The sequence below is a fragment of the Prionailurus bengalensis genome, chromosome E2 (genome assembly GCF_016509475.1).
Source record: "Prionailurus bengalensis isolate Pbe53 chromosome E2, Fcat_Pben_1.1_paternal_pri, whole genome shotgun sequence".
Classification (NCBI taxonomy): domain Eukaryota; kingdom Metazoa; phylum Chordata; class Mammalia; order Carnivora; family Felidae; genus Prionailurus; species Prionailurus bengalensis.
In genome coordinates, this window is record NC_057352.1 from 12,111,410 (window position 1) to 12,122,089 (window position 10,680).

A 10,680-nucleotide genomic window follows, 5' to 3' on the forward strand; every position below is an offset into this window, starting at 1 on the left:
ACAAATCTGGGCCTATTTTCCACTCTGCCGGTTTCTGGCCTCTGAGCCTGGTCTGTAAGGTGGGGATGGACCCCGTCCTTCCCCGAGTAGGGCGCCCTGAGTCAGGTGCGGAAAGCCCCGGCCAAGCCTGGCACACCAGAAGCTCGATAGCCGGGTGGTGTCATTACGGCCACTGCCTTGAGGGGCTGAGCCGGCCAAGTCATCTGAGGAACAGGTGAGCAGAGAGCTGTAGGGCAGGCATGTCTCACCCCCATGGGGCCCTGGTCTTGGGCTGACCAACGAAGGGAAGTCCCAGGGCTGGGAAACCGTGGCGTCCTCCTGTAGAAGCTCCCTGATTCTGGGATACACCACAGAGGTGGGGAGGAGGGAGGAGGAAGCCCCCTGCCTTGCTCATTCAGTGGGCAAGAAGGGAGGGAGAATGTACGAGAAAAAAAAAAAAAAGTCGGTCTCCCTCGTCAGACTAGAGCAGACCTCCTCCATCAGACTGGGAGGTCCCTGGGGTGGGGATAGGTTCCCCGTCAGTGTAGGAGTTCTTTGTGCCTTTGAGTTGCGTTCTCCCTCCTCCATCAGATCAGGATCTCCCTCAGAAGGGGGCGTGTGTCACTTGTCCACGGATTAGATTATCTCTAAGAGTGAGTGATGCCTCCCCTATCAGACTGGGAATTTTCCCCGGGGGCGGGGGGGGGGTGTCTGGGGCATGCCTCTCTGGGGACTGGGAGGTCGCTCGAGATGAGGCGACATGTTCCCCTCGTCTAAGGACATCGGTTCTCAATTGAGGGGGACATCCGGATGAGTATTAGACTAGAGCTTCCTGAAGATGGTGGGCATGCCTCCGCCATCGTTCTAAAGTTCCCTGAGTGTGAGTCTGGGTCCTGCCTCCTCCATCGGACTGTCGCGCTGAGTTGTGGAGCTTGAATTGGCCGTTGTATGGGGAGCCCTGTGAGGGTGAGATTAATCTTATCCCCAGCATTAAATGAGAAGTATGGATTACTCAGGAGGAAGCTGTTGCCTGTCTCCTCCATCAGATTAGTGCTTGCTTCCAGAGCCCTGAGTCGGGGAAGTCTCTCTCTCCCGTCAACCCAGTCACTCCCTGAGACGGGACAAGCCTCCCCCAGTTGGAGTCCCCGCCACTTTGCAAACGCACTCCCCAGGGCACAGCCCAGAACCCATCCCGGAGGAAGGGACAACACCTTCCCTGGAGAGCCAGCTTTTTTCCTGGAAGTTGGCATGTCCCCAGCCCGAGGCCACAACCACTGCTGCGGCCACCAGGGCCTAAAAATACAGATGTAAAAGTTCCCTGGGCTCCTGGGAACGCCGAGGTCACACCAGGCTCTTCCTCATTTGAGCCAGAGCCACAGCGAAGTGTCCTCTCCTGTGCCCCAACTATCGTCCCAGAGGGAGCCACCCCTGCCCTCCAGCCCCCTTCCCAGGAGAGTGAGGACCAGGGCGGGGGTCTCCACCACCAGACTTTGTGGAGTCGGGTCGCCAGCCGGAAGCAACGCCTGGCACCGCTTCTCAGCTCTGCAACTCTGGGCAGGCCGTTTGCGCATCTGGAAGGCGTGAGGCCGCACCCGTGGATTGCCTGGCCCTGGGCTGGCTGGTGACAGATGGGGTAAACCGGGGCGGGCGGGGGGCGCTCCTCCAGTCATGCCCTGCAGGAGCTGCGGGTGGGGGTGGCTGTCGGCTTGTGGCGGCTCCTTTGGCCATTACCCATCTCTGAACTTGTCACTTTGGCCTCCTGTGGTTACGTGGCATCACAGTGCGTTGGCTCACTTCTGGGAAAATCAAATCGTATTGTGTGTTTCAGATCCCAATTCTCCTGCGGGTTCCCTCTGCCGCCCTCCTGCCTTCGGGCCCAGGAATGTTACCCCCCTGGAGACCCAAGTCATCTGAGGAGCAGAACGGGGCCCGAACGGTGGGATTCAAAAAATACGTATTTTCACATTATGAAACATAATGCGGAGAATTACATACAAGACAATGTTCCATTTTACGACCTGTTGTAAAGAGAACAGTAATAGTTTGCCCAGTTCATCAGGAGCCCCTTTGTGCCTCTTCCAAATCACAACACTTTTCCTCCCTTCAGGTAACCCGTGTTTCTTTTATGTGTTTATTGCCTTCTTTTATACATTTTTTTTAATTTTGTAAATTGTATTTATTAAACAATTGTTTAATGTTTGTTTATTTTTGAGAGACAGAGACAGAGCACGAGCAGGGGAGGGGCAGAGAGAGAGGGAGACACAGACTCCAGAGCAGGCTCCAGGCTCTGAGCTGTCAGCCCAATGCGGGGCTCGAACCCACGAACCCTGAGATCGTGACCTGAGCCAAAGTCGGACGCTTAACCGACTGAGCCACCCAGGCGCCCCATACTATTTTTTGAAAAGATTTTATTTCTAAGTGATCTCTACGCCCAACATGGGGCTCGAACTCACAACCCTAAGACCAAGAGTCACACGCTCCACCGACTGAGCCAGCCAGACGCCCCTACAGTTCTGAGTTTTTAAATAAAGGGATCTTACAGTGCAACCTCTCGGATCCGGCTGTTTGCAGTCGCTTTTACGCCTGTGAAGTGTGTCCACATTCTCGTGTCTATTGGCCTTCAGTTTCATTGCCGCGTACGACTTTCTTGCCCGATACACCACAATCTGTTAATCCATTCTCCTGTTGATGAGCGTGGGTGTGATTTTGACTTTTTGGACAATGCCGTATGTATCTCCTGGTGCCAACGAGCCCCTGTTTTTCTGCATCACCCAAGAGTGGGATTGTCGTAGGATGGGGGAGATGATGTGTATACGTCCAGCTGGGTGAGATATGGCCGGACGGTTTTCCCGTGTGATTGTCCCAATTTTCACTCCCATCTCCAATGTCTGCTGCGGGTTCCACTCGCCCTGCATCCTTGCCAGCACTGGTTTTGGCCAGACTTGTAAAATATGAGTCATCCTGCACGCAGGCGTGCGTGTGTGTGTGTGTGTGTGTGTGAAAATCTCACGGTGGTTCTAACTTGCAATTCCTGGCTCAGGAACAAGGTTGAGTACTTTTCCCTGTGTCCATTGTCTACTTGGGTCCAAGCACAACAGAATCTTTAGGACAAAAAATTCTAGAACCCTACAATCTTTTTTTTTTTTTTTTTTTTAAGTAGGCTCCATGCCCAGCGTGGAGCCCGATGCAGGGCTTGAACTCATGACCCTGAGATCAAGATCTGAGCTGAGATCAAGAGTCGGACACTTAACTGGCCAAGCCACCCAGGTGCCCCTAGGACCCTAAAACCTTAAGGGTAAAGAAATCTAAAGTCCCGGACTTTCTGGAACAAGAGCATTCCGGAATCCTGGGCCTCAGTTTCCCCACTCGTGAAATGGAGATGATGGGGGGGGGGGTGCGGTCTGTAACTCCCAGGGTTGGTTGAAGGATAGGATGAGTTCTATGTGTGCACCTAGAATGGAACCTGGCGCCTGGTGATGGCTCAGTAATTGTGGTTTCCTCTGAGGCTGGAATTTTATATGTTTTGTTCTTTTCTGTATCCTCAGCCCCCGACACGCAGAGAGGCTCACTAAATAGTCACTGAATGAATGAGCAACTCCTAGAATCAAAGGTTCAAAGGAGCAGAGAAACTTCAGGAGCCAAGACCAACAGAATCGAGGAAGGGGGAACGCTCCGATCAGAGAGTCTTGGGAAGTAAAGAATGATAGAAATGCATTCTCTGCAAACCTAACACGCACCTGCCTTAAAGGTTCGGGATGGAGGAAGCTCCGCTGGCAAAGCCCCCCCACCCCCCCCCCCCCGACTCTGGCTGGGGAGGGCCTCTCTCCAGTCTCTCCAGCAGGCCTGAGGACCAGGTCTTACTGGCTGCGGGCTCTTCCCACCTCTTCATTCCCATTGCCTCCCTTAGCCTTCCCTGCAGGTGTGGACGGACCCGGGGGAAGCCGCTAGGCTCCTCACTGTTAGCACAGAGGAGCCCGATGCGGGGCTCGCACTCCCCAACCGTAAGATCATGACCTGAGCTGAAATCAAGAGTCGGGTGCTTAACGGACTCAGCCGTCCAGGCGCCCCTCCCTGCTTTCAATAGCAACCTCTTCCCACCCCCCCCCCACCCTCCACCCCCCCCCATCCCCGCAACAGGCCCTTTTCACTTCAGCCTCAAAAATAATGCCTCTTCCTCTGAGAGCCAACCCAGGGCATGAGGTAGGTGTTCCAAAAACGCAGTGGGGGACGAACCGAACTCCGGCAGCTTCTCCTCCAGGAAGCTCTCCCTGATTTCTCTCGGTAGGCTGGGCCGGGTTCCCACCTCCCCCACCTCTTGCCTGGGTTGCCTCCGCACCCCCCCCACAGAGCCCCAATGGTTCTGGGGTGTCACGCCCCTGTCCCCCCCGTGTGTGAGGCTGAGGACAGGCCCCACGCTGTATACACCCAACAAATACCGCCCCAAACAGCTGGGACCTCAGGGGATGGGTGTGTCGGGCCCATCTATTGAAAAAGGCTTTCTTACAATGCTCTGAATTGTGCCGCTTCGTACTGTCCCTCTGGGGCCCAGGGATGGCTCCACTGGCTTTTCTAGGTCAACCAAGGAGTGCGCAGGGACCCAGGTAAGACCTGACAGAGCTCGGTCCAGGACCAGCCCTCCCAAAACACAGGAGCCATTGTGAGCAGCTCATGGATGTGTCGCCAGTTCCTCCCCAAAGGCTCACAAAGACCTTCTGTTTTGTTTATAATGTTTCTTGCGTGTACCTGTGTACCTGTGGGTGAGACCTGAGTCCTCACCCTGGATGTGATCGCTTCCTCCCCCATCTCCCTCCTCCTTCACTTGATGCACAGAGAGGTGAGGGGGCTCTGCCTGAGGTCACACAGCCAGGGAAGGTAAAGAGGAGATAAGATTTTAAAAATCGACTTTGTTAAAGAAATCAACTTTATTGAGGTGTCATTTGCATATAGTAAAATGCACGCATTTTAGGCGTCTACGTTGGAAGGGTCCTGATAAAAGTTTATAGTCGTAGAATCATACGCAAGCTGCATACAGGACATTTCCATCATCCCAAAACCCCCTGTTCTCCTTCACAGTCAAACTCTCCCTGCATCCTCAGTCTCTGGCAGCCACTGATCTGTTTTTTATTGCTATAGTTTTTTTTTTTTAATTAGTTAAATTTTTTATTTTTATTTTTTAATTTTTTTCAACGTTTTTATTTTTGGGACAGAGAGAGACAGAGCATGAACGGGGGAGGGGCAGAGAGAGAGGGAGACACAGAATCGGAAGCAGGCTCCAGGCTCTGAGCCATCAGCCCAGAGCCTGACGCGGGGCTCGAACTCACGGACCGCGAGATCGTGACCTGGCTGAAGTTGGACGCTTAACCGACTGTGCCACCCAGGCGCCCCTAGTTAAATTTTTTAAATTAAAAAAAATTTTTAATGTTTATTTCTGAAGGAGAGAGACAGAGTGTGAGTGGGGGAGGGGCAGAGAAAGAGAGAGGCACAGAATCCAAAGCAGGCTCCAGGCTCTGACCTGTCAGCACAGAGCCCGATGTGGGGCTCGAACCCACAAGCTGTGAGATCATGACCTGAGCTGAAGTTGGACGCTTAACTGACAGTCCTTCAGGTACCCCTAATTAAATTAAAAAAATTTTTTTAATGTTTATTTAGTTTTGAAGGAGAGAGACACAGAGTGTGAGTGCAGGGGTGAGGCAGAGAGAGAGAGGGAGACACAGAATCTGAAACAGGCTCCAGGCTCTGAGCTGTCAGCACAGAGCTCGACGCAGGGCTCGAACTCACAAACCATGAGATCACGACCTGAGCCGAAGTTGGACGCTCAACCGATTGAGCCACCCAGGTGCCCCCTAATTAAAAATGTTTAAGTTTATTTATTTATTTTGAGAGAGAATGAGAGAGAGAGAGAGAGAGAGACCACAGCAGGGGAAGGGCAGAGAGAAGGAGTGAGAGAATCCCAAGCAGGATCCGAGCTGTCAGCAAGGAGCCCAATGCAGGACTCGAACCCATGTACCATGAGACCACACGACCGGAGTGGAAACCAAGAGTCAGACGCTCACCCGACTGAGCCGCCCAGGCGCCCTCGCTATAGTTTTGCTTTTCCAGAATGTTACAGGAATGGGATCACACAGTATTAAAATTATTGAAAAATGTGCATGCAGAAAAATTCACTCTTTGATGTGCGGTTCTGTAAACGTCCCCCCCCCCTGCGTTTGTAGAGCCACCACCAGAATCAAAATGCAAATGATTTCCATCGCCTCCCCCCAAATCCCCTCCTCCTGGTCTTTTGTAGTCACATCTTTCCCCAGCCCGCCTCTGGCAACCACCCACCACTCTGTTTTCTGCCCCTATTGTTTGGCCCTTTTCGGAATGTCTAACAAACGGAGTAATGTAGCCTTTTGAGTTTGGCTTCTTTCCCGCAGCTTGATGCATCTGAGATTCACACATGCGGTGGTGTGTATTGTCAGTGGCTTGCTGATTTTCACTGCTGCCTGGTATCCCACTTCTGGGGGCGTGGCTGGGGGTGCCACAGTTGGCTTATTTATGTACCAGTTGGAGGACATTTGGGTTGTTTCCAGCTACTGGTGATTATGAATAGGGCTGCTATAAACATGTGTGTACAGGTTTTTGTGTGACCCTAGGTTTTTATTTCTCTTGTGTAAATTACCCAGGAATGAAATTGCTGGGTCATATGGGAAGTGTGTATTTAACCTCAGGGGAAATTGGCAAACCGTTTTCCAAGGTGGCTGCACTAGTTTGTGCTCCGGCTCGCGGCGTGCAAGGGTGCTGGTGACAGAACTACCATCTGTTTCTGGGTCTATGAGGTGGATATGAGCTCCTGGCCGCCAAGCCACAACCACTTTTTTTTTTTTTTTTAAAGTATAATATATTGTCAAGTTAGCTAACACACATTGTATACAGTGTGCTCTTGGTTTCAGGGGGGGGGGGTAGATTCCCGTGATTCATCGCTTACATACAACATCCAGTGCTCATCCCAACAAGTGCCCTTCTCAATGCCCATCACCCATTCCCCCCCGCTCCTCTGCCTCCCCAACAACCACTCTTGGTAAATGATAATTGTGACCAAAGCGGTCTCCACTATGGTCACCATACATGCAGTTGCTTGCAAAAAAAAAAAAAAAAAAAAAGAAAGAAAGAAAGAAAAAAAAAGAAAGAAAGAAAGAAAGAAAGAAAGAAAGAAAGAAAGAAAAAAAGAAATCAGTTCCTGGCATGATGCAATCGGATCTTCCAGATGTGCTTCTAGAGGAAAAAAAATGCAGGGCAGGGTCAAGGTGTGTGCCACTGGCATAAACGGCGGGGGAGAGGGGGGAAGAAACATTTGCGTGCATTTTCTTGTCGGTAAACAATCTCTGGAATGAACCACAAGAAACTGGAAAAAGCAGAGGCTGGGAGGGACAGGGTCAGGGGTCATGGTGGATAGGTGGCTTCTCTCTTCCATTTAGTACTTTTTGAAACTAGCGGACGTCTTACTTCTTCCATTCACTCTGCCGACGGGTATTTTAGGCCTTGCTCTGGTAGTGAACAAATAAGTTTCCGGCCCTCGGGGAGTCAGAGTCCAGTCCCTGAGACAGATTGTCAATAAGACAAGGAAAATCCACACAACGTCAGGTATTTGCCATGGAGAAGAACAAAGCTGGTGAGGGACGGGGGTGGGGAGTGGTTGAAAGTGTTTCTTAAGTTGAGTGGCCAAGGGAGGCCCCTATAAGGAGTGATAGTTGGGGAAAAAAACTGAAGGAGGTGAGAAAAAAAGCCATGCGTGCGTCTGGGGGAAGGGTGTTTAGACCAAGGGAACAAAAAGTGCAGAGGCCCTGAGGCTGAGGCGGGTCCCAGTGGCTGTTAGAGGGCAGTGTGGCCGGAGCAGAATGAGCAGGGGGGCAGTGAGCGGAAGTGAGGTGGGGGCGGTGTTGAGCGGGTCAGGGGGGCCACCACAAGGCCTTTAGCTTTTACTCAGAGGGAGATGGGAGCCATGGAGGGTTCTGAGCAGGGGAGGGATGTGATCTGACTTAGGCTTTAACGGGGTGCCTCTGGCTGCATATGGGGGGCAAGGAGGGAGGCAGGGAGCCTGGTGGGGAGACAGTGATGGTCCAGGCTACAGGTGATGTGATGGTGGCTGGGCCGGGATGGGGCCGGCCGAGACGGGAAGAAGTGGCAGGATTCAGAGGCTATTTTGACTGTGGCACCCCAACACTTGTTCCTTCTACCGTGGTGGGGGCTATGAGGGGCAACAGAGAGCCGGGAAAGGGAGGGAAAGCCCGCCATGATCAAGGTGATCAGGGAAGACATTCCTGGAGCGGCGATGTTTTAGCACCCGAACCCCGTGGGGGGAGTGTTTGAAAGAGGAGAGCACAAGGATGTGTCTGAAGGACAGAAAGGAGGGCAGAGACAACAGTGGTCACTTCGCACAGTAGGCCCTAGTAGGCCCGTGGCCTTGGTGAAGTGCCAGCATTCTTCCCGAGGGCACTGGGGAGCCATAGCAGGTCCGGAGCTGGGGATCAGGTTGAGTTTTGGGAAGACCTCTCTGGCTCTGCAGGGAGATCAGCTGTGCAGGGAGAGAGCAGGTGGCTTGGGTTAGGAAGGTAGGGGAGGGTAGAGTGAAGAGGGTCAGTGCCGAGAAGGGGGAGGGAGGGGTCCATGTTGAAACCCCCGGCCACTATCAGCCACCGCCCCTAGGATTTCTTTTGCGTGAACTCAGGGAGACTTCACAACCATCCAGAGAAGTATCATGCCCTTTTCACAACTGGGGAAACCGAGGCTTGGAGAGGCTGCAAATTCCCGGTCCAAGGCCACGCAGGTGGGACCCGGAGTGGGGAGGTTTGAACCCCACCTCACCTCCATTTGCAGGGACATGGTGCCTCCTTGCCCATCCTTAGCCCTACCGGCCCATCCCCTGTCCTCCACAGCTGGGAAGGCTTGTCCTTCTGGGGAGTCCCTCGCGGCTTAGGCCACTGCCCCTCCCTCCCTCCCTGCCCTGAACCCCAAGCCCAGCTCCAGACTTTAACCCCGGGCCTCCAGGCGCCACCCCTATGGGCAAGCAAGCTCAGAGGCCGGCGGGCAAAATTCCCCTATTCCCTGTGCCAGGGGAGTTACCCAGGGTGCGGGGAGGGCGGAGGGCAGGTGTGGGGAAGGGGTGAAGGGGGAACCGAAGCATGTGCAGCTCCATGAAGCAGGGTCATGCTGCATCACTGCTTGGTGCCTCAGTTTCCCATTCCATAAATCGGGCGTGGTTCCTTCCACAAAGAGAGGAAGGACCAGCAAAGCTTTGCAAGGTCGGAAGATTCTTCCCCTTTGGTCTGAGCAGGAGACAAAGGTCTCCTCAATCCGATGGGGGAAACAAAGAGACTCAGCTGGTTGGGGGCATGTGGAGCCCTCGGCAAGTCTGACGAGGGAGGCAGAACTTCCCGGATAGAGAATCGGATAGAGAGGATGAATCCCAGGTCCCTGGGTGAAGACGTAGCTAGTCTGGGTTTCTAGTCTGCTGGGGGAGGTAAGGAGGGTCCATGCTGACATGTAGGATGATGGTTTTCTAATCAGGTGGGGGAGACAGGGAAGCGCCAGTCTTATAGGGGAGGTAGAAGTCCTCCCGTCTGGGAGGGGTGACAAGGTGACCCAGTCTGAGCTTCCAGTGTGATGACAGAGGTGAACCTGTCTGCGGCTCTTTTCCTGGAGCCCTGGGGTCCGAGCAGCCTCTGGAAATCTCACTGTTAGCAAGTTCCAGCTCCGGAGGGAGCTGGGACGGGCACAGGGAGAGGCAAAGGGCAGGTGAGATTTGCTCCCCTGACCCAGGGGCCGGGAAGTTCTGCAGGGCTGTGGACTTGACCGCCCCGTGTGGGCTCAGCCCCGGCTAGTGGTTTACTGGCACCACCTAGTGGTTGCTGTGGGCCAGGCTTCCCACCCGGAGCACCCAGAAATGGTGGATCCCCTCCCTCAGACCTGGGCACAAGTCTCCCGGACCTTGCAAAGCGCCGCCTGTGATTCTGTGGCTTCCCTACGTTCATCCTCTGTGGATGCTGGGGAGGTCTTTCTGACTCACGAGCCTACCTTGTTGCCAGTCCGCTCATACCTCTTCCATGGCTCCCCAGTGCCCCGGAAGGAAGCCCGCAAGGCTGGCCTCTCTAGCCTCTCCCAGACCACCCTGTTTCATCTGAGCCATGAGCAGCTTGTTTGACTCAGAACTTACCTTCAGGCCTTTGCACAGGCTGTTCCCTCTGCCTGGGACACCCTTCCCTGCCTCTTTCCCCAGCATCCCTCCTACCGCCCTTTCGGGTCTTGGAGTAGATGCCTCCTCCTCCAGGACGCCCTCTTTGCCACCCTGGGTCGGGGTCACGGTCCCAAGGGGCTGCTGTAGTCACTGCTATGTCCCCACGGGGGTCTGGCACTAACGACATGCCCCAGGGAAGGTTTGAATGAATGAATGCATGTCAGGCTGAAGGGTTTGCCATCGGAGAGTTTCATCAGTGGAGGGACATGGTCACTGAGGAGCCCTAAGGTTTCCTCTCAATCCTGGGCCTTTGTGCTGTTCCCTGCCTTGGAACATTGGCAGCTGTTAACTCCCGCTTACCTTCTGGGTCTCCTCCTCCTGGAAGCCCTCTGTGGCCCCTGGCTGGGTCAGGTGTTCCCCCACCCAGTCTCCCGGGCTCCCCCATCCCAGCCCCGACCAGGGGTTGGGCTGTCATTGTCCGCGACCGG